The sequence below is a fragment of the Pongo abelii genome, chromosome 20 (assembly GCF_028885655.2).
Source record: "Pongo abelii isolate AG06213 chromosome 20, NHGRI_mPonAbe1-v2.0_pri, whole genome shotgun sequence".
NCBI lineage: Eukaryota > Metazoa > Chordata > Mammalia > Primates > Hominidae > Pongo > Pongo abelii.
In genome coordinates, this window is record NC_072005.2 from 4,152,059 (window position 1) to 4,160,768 (window position 8,710).

Consider the following 8,710-nt stretch of genomic DNA (forward strand, 5'->3'; position numbering starts at 1 on the left):
AAATAATAGTTGAAATGAAGACTCCAGCTGAGTATGGTGGCTCACGCCTGTAATCTCAGCACTTTGGGAGGCCGAGGCAGGTGGATCACTTGAGGTCAGGAGTTCAAGACTAGCCTGGCCAACATGGTGAAACCCTGTCTCGACTGAAAATACAAAAATTAGCCAGGCGTGGTGGCGGGTGCCTATAATTCCAGCTACTTGGGAGACTGAGGCAGAAGAATTGCTTGAACCCGGGAGGCAGAGGTTGCAGTGAACTGAGATCACGCCACTGCACTCCAGCCTGGGCAACAGAGTGACTAAGACTCTGTCCGAAAAAAATATAAAGAAATGAAGATTCCTCCCTTCAATTAGATGAGATCCAGTGAAGAATAAGCCCTAAACCAAAGGACACAGACACCACAAATCCCCACTCCCATAGTGTCAGGGCTGGACCAGGGGACATCATGGGCCTGGGGATGCCAGGGTGGGGTGGCAGGGATTCCACCTGGAGTGGGACAGTAGAATCCATTCAGGGGCAGGTGCGGTGGCTCACGTCTGTAATCCCAGCACTTTGAGAGGCCAAGGTGGGTGGATCACAAGGTCAGGAGTTCAAGACCAGCCTGGCTAAGATGGTAAAACCCCATCTCTACTAAAAATAATAATAATAATGCAAAAAATTAGCCAGGCGTGGTGGTATCCGCCTGTAGTCCCAGCTACTCGGGAGGCTGAGGCAGGAGAATCGCTGGAACCCAGGAGGTGGAGGTTGCAGTGAGCCAAGATCGTGCCACTGCACTCCAGCCTGGGCAAAAGAGCAAGACCCTGTCTCAAAAAAAAAAAAAAAAAAATTGGCCGGGCTCAGTGACTCACGCCTGTAATCCCAGCACTTTGGGAGGCCCAGGTGGGCAGATCACGAAGTCAGGAGTTTGAGACCAGCCTGGCCAATATGGTGAAACCCCATCTCTACTAAAATACAAAAAAAATTAGCCAGACATGGTGGCACATGCCTGTAGTCCTAGCTAATCGGGAGGCTGAGGCAGGGGAATCGCTTGAACCTGGGAGGGGGAGGTTGCATTGAGCTGAGATCGTACCACTGCACCCCAGCCTGGCAACAGAGCGAGACTCTGTCTCAAAAAAAAAAAAAAAAAAAAAAAAAAAAAATTAAAAATTAGCTGGGCTTGGTGGCTCACAACTATAGTTCTAGCTACTTGGGAGGCCAAACTGGCAAAATCGCTTGAGTCCAGGAGGAGGAGGCTGCAGTGAGCTGTGATCGCACCACTGCACTCCAGCCTGGGTAACAGAGAAAGACTCCGTCTCAAAAAAAAAAAAAAAAAAGCCATGAGCGGTGGCTCACACCTGTAATCCAGCACTTTGGGAGGCTGAGGCGGGCAGATCACGAGGTCAGGAGATCAAGACCATCCTGGTGAACCCGGTGAAAGCCTGTCTCTACTAAAAATACAATTAAAAAAATTAGCCAAGCATGGTGGCGGGTGCCTGTAGTCCCCGCTACTCGGGAAGCTGAGGCAGGAGAAGGGCGTGCACCCGGCGGGGCGGAGCTTGCAGTGAGCCTTAGATCGTGCCACTGCACTCCAGCCTGGGAGACAGCAAGACTCCGTCTCAAAAAAAAAAAAAAAGAGTATTTCTAAAAAATTTAGTAGATGCCAGGCACAGTGGCTTACGCTTGTAATCCCAGCACTTTGAGAGGCTGAGGCGACTGTATTGCTTGAGCTCAGGAGTTTGAGACCAGTCTGGGCAACATAGTGAGACCCCATCTCTACAAAAAATACAAAAGTTAGGCAGGCATGGTGGTACATGCCTGTGGTCCCAGCTACTCTGGAGGCTGAGGCAGGAGGATTGCCTGAGCCCAGGAGGTTGAGGCTTCAGTAAGCTATGATTGTGCCACTGCACTCCAGCCTGGGTGAGACAGTGAGACCCCGTCTCAAAAAAAAAAAAAAAAAAAAAGATTAATAGGGATGGGGTCTCACCATGTTCTTCAGACTAGATTCCAACTCCTGGTCTCAAGCAATCCTCTCACCTTGGCCTCCCAAAGTACTAGAATTACAGGGCTGATGAGCCACCATGCTCAGTCCATTTTTTATTTCTGACCTGTAAAACTATAATAAATGTGTGTTGGGCAGATGCAGTGGCTCATGTCTATAATCCCAACATTTTGGGAGGCTAAGGTGGGAGGATCACTTGACCCCAGGAGTACTAGACCAGCCATGGCAACATATCAAGACCCTGTCTCTCAAAAAAAAAAAATTAAAATTTAGCTGGGCATGGTGGCATGCACTTTTAGTCCCAGCCACTTGGGAGGCTGAGGTGGGAGGATCTCTGAGCCCGGGAGCTCGAGGCTGCAGTGACTACGATCACAGCACCACACTCCACCCTAGGTGAAAAAGCAAGACCTCTCTCAGAAAAAAATATAAATAAATAAAACAAATGTGTGTTGTTTTCAGACACCAAGTTGATGGTCATTTGTTACAACAGCTGTAGGCTCCTCAAGCATCACCTACAATTGCCCCTTTCCATCACTATCCATGGTCAAAAGATAAAGCTGCAACCTTGGCCAGGAGCAGTGGCTCACGCCTGTAATCCTAGCACTTTGAGAAGCTGAGGCAGGTGAATCACTTGAGGTCAGGAGTTCGAGACCAGCCTGGCCAACGTGGTGAAACCCCATCTCTACTAAAAATACAAAAATTAGCCAGGCGTGGTGGCACACGCCTGTGGCCCCAGCGACTTGGGAGGCTGAGGCAGGAGAATCGCTTGAACTCAGGAGGTGGAGGTTGCGGCGAGCTGAGATCGCGTCACTGCACTCTAGCCTGGGCAACACAGTAAGACTGCATCTCAAAACAAAACAAAACAAACGCTGCAACCTATATAGTTCAGAGATCTGAAATGGGTTTTCTTTGAAATTCTGGAATCAGGCAACACCTCATTTCATCAAATCGAATTAGCTACTAAAATGCCAGGTGTTTGGTCTAGGTCTTGCTGCCCTCCGCACAGGAAACCAATCACCGAGGCAACAAGGATTGCCAGGGAGGAAGGCTTTATCCTGCCACTGCAGTCAAGGAGAAGGGGTGGTAAAGTCCCACGTCTCCCTGACCAACTAAAATTGGGGAGTTTATATAGCTGGGGAATGGGAGAAAACAAATTCAGGGAGGGTGTTAAGGAAGTAATCTTGATGTCTGATGGGGTCTGGCCTCTCATTGTCTGGATGTGATGATCTGATGAGTTTCAGTTCCTTGCCTGATGGTCAATTTCCTGAGGAAGGAACCGAGATGAGACAAATGTAAGTTTCAAGTTTTAAGACTAGGGAGGATCCATTTCTATGTTTATTCAAATAATCATAAGTATTCGTTTTATGGAACAATTGGACCAGTTTCAGAATGTTTCCATGAGCTGAGCAGACAACATTAGGGGTTCTTTTTCTTTCTTTTTAAAGTCTGTTAAACCTTCTACTTTTTTTTTTTTTTTCTGAGACAGAGTCATGCTCTGTCGCCCAGGCTGGAGTGCAGTGGCGTGGTCTTGGCTCACTGCAACCTCCGCCTCCCGGGTTCAAACGATTCTCTTGCCTCTGCCTCCCAAGTAGCTGGGACTACAGGCGCCCACCATCAAACCCGGCTAATTTTTGTATTTTTAGTAGAGATGGGGTTTCACCATGTTGGCCAGGCTGGTCTTGAACTCCTGACCTCATGATCCGCCCACCTCAGCCTCCCAAAGTGCTGGGATTACAGGCATGAGCCACCATGCCCAGCCAAACCTTCCACTTTTTCAAAGCAGGTTTTATTTATTTATTTTGAGACGGAGTTTCACTCTTGTCGCCCAGGCTGGAGTGCAGTGGTGATCTCAGCTCACTGAAAAAGAGGTTGGTTTTATAGACACAAAAAGGCTGAGTAAAGCAGAAATAGAAAACAAAAAGTGGATTGGTCTTTTCAAAGTTACTTTTCTTGTCAAGTTTAGAGCAAAGGAGACTTTATCGTGCTGGCTGAAACAGACCTGTTCAGGGACTTTTTTTTTTTTTTTTTGAGACAGTCTCACTCTGTCACCCAGGCTGGAGTGTAGTGGCACAATCTTGGCTCACTGCAGCCTCTACCTCCTGGGTTCAAGCGATTCTCCTGCCTCAGCCTCCCAAGTAGCTGGGACTACAGGCGTGTGCCACCTTGCTCAGCTAATCTTTGTATTTTTAGTAGAGACAGGGTTTCACCATGTTGGCCAGGATGGTCTCAATCTCCTGACCTCGTTATCCACCCGCCTCCCAAAGTTCAGGGATTACAGTCATGAGCCACAGTGCCTGGCGTTCTTTTTTTTTTTTTGAGACAGAGTCTGGTTCTGTTGCCTAGGCTGGAGTGCAGTGGCACGATCTGGGCTCACTGCAATCTCCACCTCACAGGTTCAAGCAATTCTCGTGAGTCAGCCGCCTCCCAAGTAGCTGGGATTACAGGCACCCGCCGCCACACCCCGCTAATTTTTTGTATTTTAGTGGAGATGGGGTTTCACCATGTTGGCCAGGCTGGTCTTGAACTGCTGAGCTCAGGTGATCCGCCCGCCTCTGTTCATGGATTTGACTATTCCCTCCCTTTCTCTCTCTCCCTCTCTCTCTCTCTCTCTCTTCCCACTTCCTTCCAGTTCTCGATTTCTTGGAAAACCAGAAAAACAACTTAGTTTCAGCTTGGTGGTGTAAAACTTCTGCCTAAGGGACTTTATTTTGGTTTAGTCTTTTGGGCCCTAGTGCAGGAACTCAGTCCAAACCAATGGCTTCCTGTAAACTTTATTTAACACCGTTCCTTGTCCCATATTATTGCCTTCCCGGTACCAGAAAAAGGGGTCCCTGGCCGGGCGCGGGGGCTTACACCTGTCATCCCAGCACTTTGGGAGGCCAAGGCGGGTGGATCACCTGAGGTCAGGAGTCTCAAACTCCTGTTTGAGTTGCCTGGCCAACATGGCAAAACCCCAACTCTACTAAAAGTACAAAAATTAGCCGGGCGTGGGGGTGGGCACCTGTAATCCCAGCTACTCTGGAGGCTGAGGCAGGAGAATCGCTTGAACCCGGGAGGCGGAGGTTGCAGTGAGCCAAGATCATGCCACTGCACTCCAGCCTGGGCGACAAGAGCGAGATTCCATCTGAAAAAAAGAAGAAAGGGTCGGGCACGGTGGCTCATGCCTGTAATCCTAGCACTCTGGGAGGCTGAGGCGGGAGGATTGCCTGAGCTCAGGAATTCGAGACCAGCCTGGGCAACATGGTGAAACCCCGTCTCTACTAAAATACAAAAATATATATATTAGCCGGGCGTGGTGGTGGGCGCCTGTAGTCCCAGCTACTCGGGAGGCTGAGGCAGGAGAATTGCTTGAACTTGAGAGGCAGAGGTTGCAGTGAGCTGAGCTCGAGCCACTGCACTCCGCCTGGGCGACAGAGTGAGACTCCATCTCAAAAAAAAAAAAAAGAAGAAAGAAAAAGCGGTGCTATCCAGACCCCAAGAGAGGGTTCCTGGATCTCGTGCAGGAAGGAATTCCAGAGGAGTTTCAGAGTGCAAGGAAAAAGGAGAGTTTATTGAAAGCTACTCAGTTGGCCAGGTACGGTGGCTCACACCTGTAATCCCAGCACTTTGGAAGGCTGAGGCAGGTGGATCACCTGAGGTCAGGAGTTCGAGACCAGCCTGACCAACATGGAGAAACCCTGTCTCTACTAAAAATACAAAATTAGCCGGACGTGGTGGCACATGCTTGTAATCCCAGCTACTTGGGAGACTGAGGTAGGAGAATCGCTTGAACCTGGGAGGCGGAGGTTGCGGTGAGCCGAGATTGTACCATTGTACTCCAGCTCGGGCAACATGAGCAAAACTCCTTCTCAAAAAAAAAAAAAAAAAAAAAAGAAAGCTACTCAGTTACAAAGTAGGGCATCCTCAGAAAACAAGAGGAGGAACACCTTGTCTTTGTTTTAAGGGTTTTTTTTTTTTTTTTTTGAGACAGAGTCTTGCTCTGTCACCCAGGCTGGAGTGCAGTGGCACGATCTTGGCTCACTGCAACCTCCACCTCCCAGGTTCAAGTGATTCTCCTGTTTCAGTCTCCTGAGTAGTTGGGATTCAGGCATGTACCACCGCGCCCAGCTAATTTTTATATTTTTAGTGGAGACGAGGTTCACCATGTTGGCCAGGCTGGCCTTGAACTCCTGAGCTCAAGTGATCCTCCCAGCTCGGCCTCCCAAAGTGTTGGGATTACAGATGTGAGCCACCGTGTCCAACCGGTTTTAAGTTTTTCTTATATAGTGGTCTTATCTGTGTGAAAGCTATGTCCACGTGCGGTTGGGCTGACAGCGTGAGAAAATGTAGTACTTTGTCGACTTAAAGAAAGTTATCCTGGCTGGGTGTGGTGGCTCACACCTGTAATTCTAACATTTTGGTAGGCTGAGGCCAGCGGATCACTTCAGCTCAGGATTTCCAGACCAGCTTGGGCAACATGGCGAAACCCTGTCTCTACAAAAACTGCAAAATATTAGCCAGGTGTGGTGGTATCTATAGCTCCAGCTACTCGGAAGGCTGAGGTGGAGGATCACCTGAGCCGGCAAGTGGAGGCCGCAGTGAGCTATGATTGCGTCACTGTACTCCAGCCTAGGTGACAGAGCGAGACCCTGTCTCAAAAAATGTACATACATATCCTTGCCATTTTAGTGCCTGAGTACATTACACCATGACTATAATGATATTTTCTTTCTTTCTTTCTTTTTTTTTTTTTGAGATGGAGTTTCACTCTTGTCACCCAGGCCGGAGTGCAATGGTGCGATCTCAACTCACCGCAACCTCCGTCTCCCGGGTTCAAGTGATTCTCCTGCCTCAGCCTCTCAAGCAGCTGGGATTACAGGCATGCACCACCACACCCAGCTAATTTTGTATTTTTAATAGAGACGGGGTTTCTCCATGTTGGTCTGGTTGGTCTTGAACTCCTGACCTGCACCACCGCGCCTGGCTAATTTTGTATTTTTAGTAGAGACGGGGTTTCTCCATGTTGGTCTGGTTGGTCTCAAACTGCCAACCTCAGGTGATTCGCCCACGTCGGCCTCCGAAAGTGCTGGGATTACAGGCGTGAGCCACCATGGCCGATATCTTTTTCTTTTTTACTTTTCTTTTTTTTTTTCTGAGATGGATTCTCGCTCTGTCGCCCAGGCTGGAGTGCAGTGGCACAATCTCGATCTCAGCTCACTGCAACCTCAGCCTCCTGGGTTCATGCAATTCTCCTGCCTCAGCCTCCCAAGTAGCTGGGATTACAGGTTCCCACCACCATGCCTGGCTAATTTTTGTATTTTTAGTAGAGATGGGGTTTCACCATGGTGGCCATGGTGACCAGGCTGGTCTCGAACTCCTGACCTCAGGTGATCCACCCTCCTCGGCCTCCCAAAGTGCTGGGATTACAGGCATGAGCCACCGCGCCTGGTGACTATAACGATCTTAAAAGCATACATTGCTATGCGATATCAGGACATCTGGACCTTCCATCGTTGTAGGAGTGTGTCTTCCTAGGCATTTTTAAGATGTTTTCTCAATTGTAAACATCTTATGACCCTGGGTCGTGACTGGCAGCGAATGTGCCTTGTTAATTTTAAGATGGAGTTGATTTTTGGCCAGGTGCAGTGGCTCATGCCTGTAATCCCAGCACTTTGGGAGGCCGAGGTGGGCAGATCACCTGAAGTCAGGAGTTCAAGACCTGCCTGGCCAAAATGGCGAAACCCCGTCTCTACTAAAAATACAAAAATTAGCCAGGTGTGGTGGTGCGTGCCTGTAATCCCAGATACTTGGGAGGCTGAGGCAGGAGATTCACTTGAACCCGGGAGGCGAAGGTTGCCATGAGCGGGGATCGAGCCACTTCACTCCAGCCTGGGTGACACAAAGAGACTCTGTCTCAAAAAAAAAAAAAAAAAAATGGAGTTGATTTTAAAATGGTGTCACCCTGGCTCTCCTATGCGCCTGTTTCCCTAACATTCTGATCATTCCCCATGCCCCGAAATGGTCTTTTTTTGTCTATTGTCTGTCTGTCCCATCAGACAGTGATCCCTGTGAGGACGGGAATCTTGTGTCTTCTCTTTTTTCTTTTTTAAAGTAGCGATGGGGTCTTGCTATGTTACCCAGGCTGGTCTTGACCTCCGGGGCTCAATCACTCCTCCCACTTCAGCTTCCCAAAGTGCTGGGTTACCAGAGGTGAGCCACCTTGCCTGGCTGGAGTCTGAGGTCTTGTTCTCTCATGGGTCCGCATTTAGTGAGCAGGTCATCTTGTTAGAGGCATTTGAAGCAGAGCGACTCCATTTTGAGTAGGGGCTGGGTAAAACAAGGCTGAGACCTACTGGGCTGCATTCCCAGACGATTAAGGCATATTGAGTCACAGGATGACATAGGAGGTTGGCACAAGATACAGGTCATAAAGACCTCGCTGATGAAGCAGTTTGCAGTGAAGAAGCCGGCCAAAACCAAGATGGGGACAAGAATGACCTGTGGTCGTCCTCACTGCTACACTCCCACCAGCGCCATGACAGTTTACAAATACTGTGGCAGGCTGGGCGTGGTGGCTCACACCTGTAATCCCAGCACTTTGGGAGGCTCAGATGGGCGGATCACTTGAGGTCAGGAGTTCGAGACCAGCCTGGCCAACATGATGAAATCCTGTGTCTACTAAAAACACAAAAATTAGCCAGGCATGGTGGAACGTGCCTGCAATCACAGCTACTTGGGAGGCTGAGGCAGGAGAA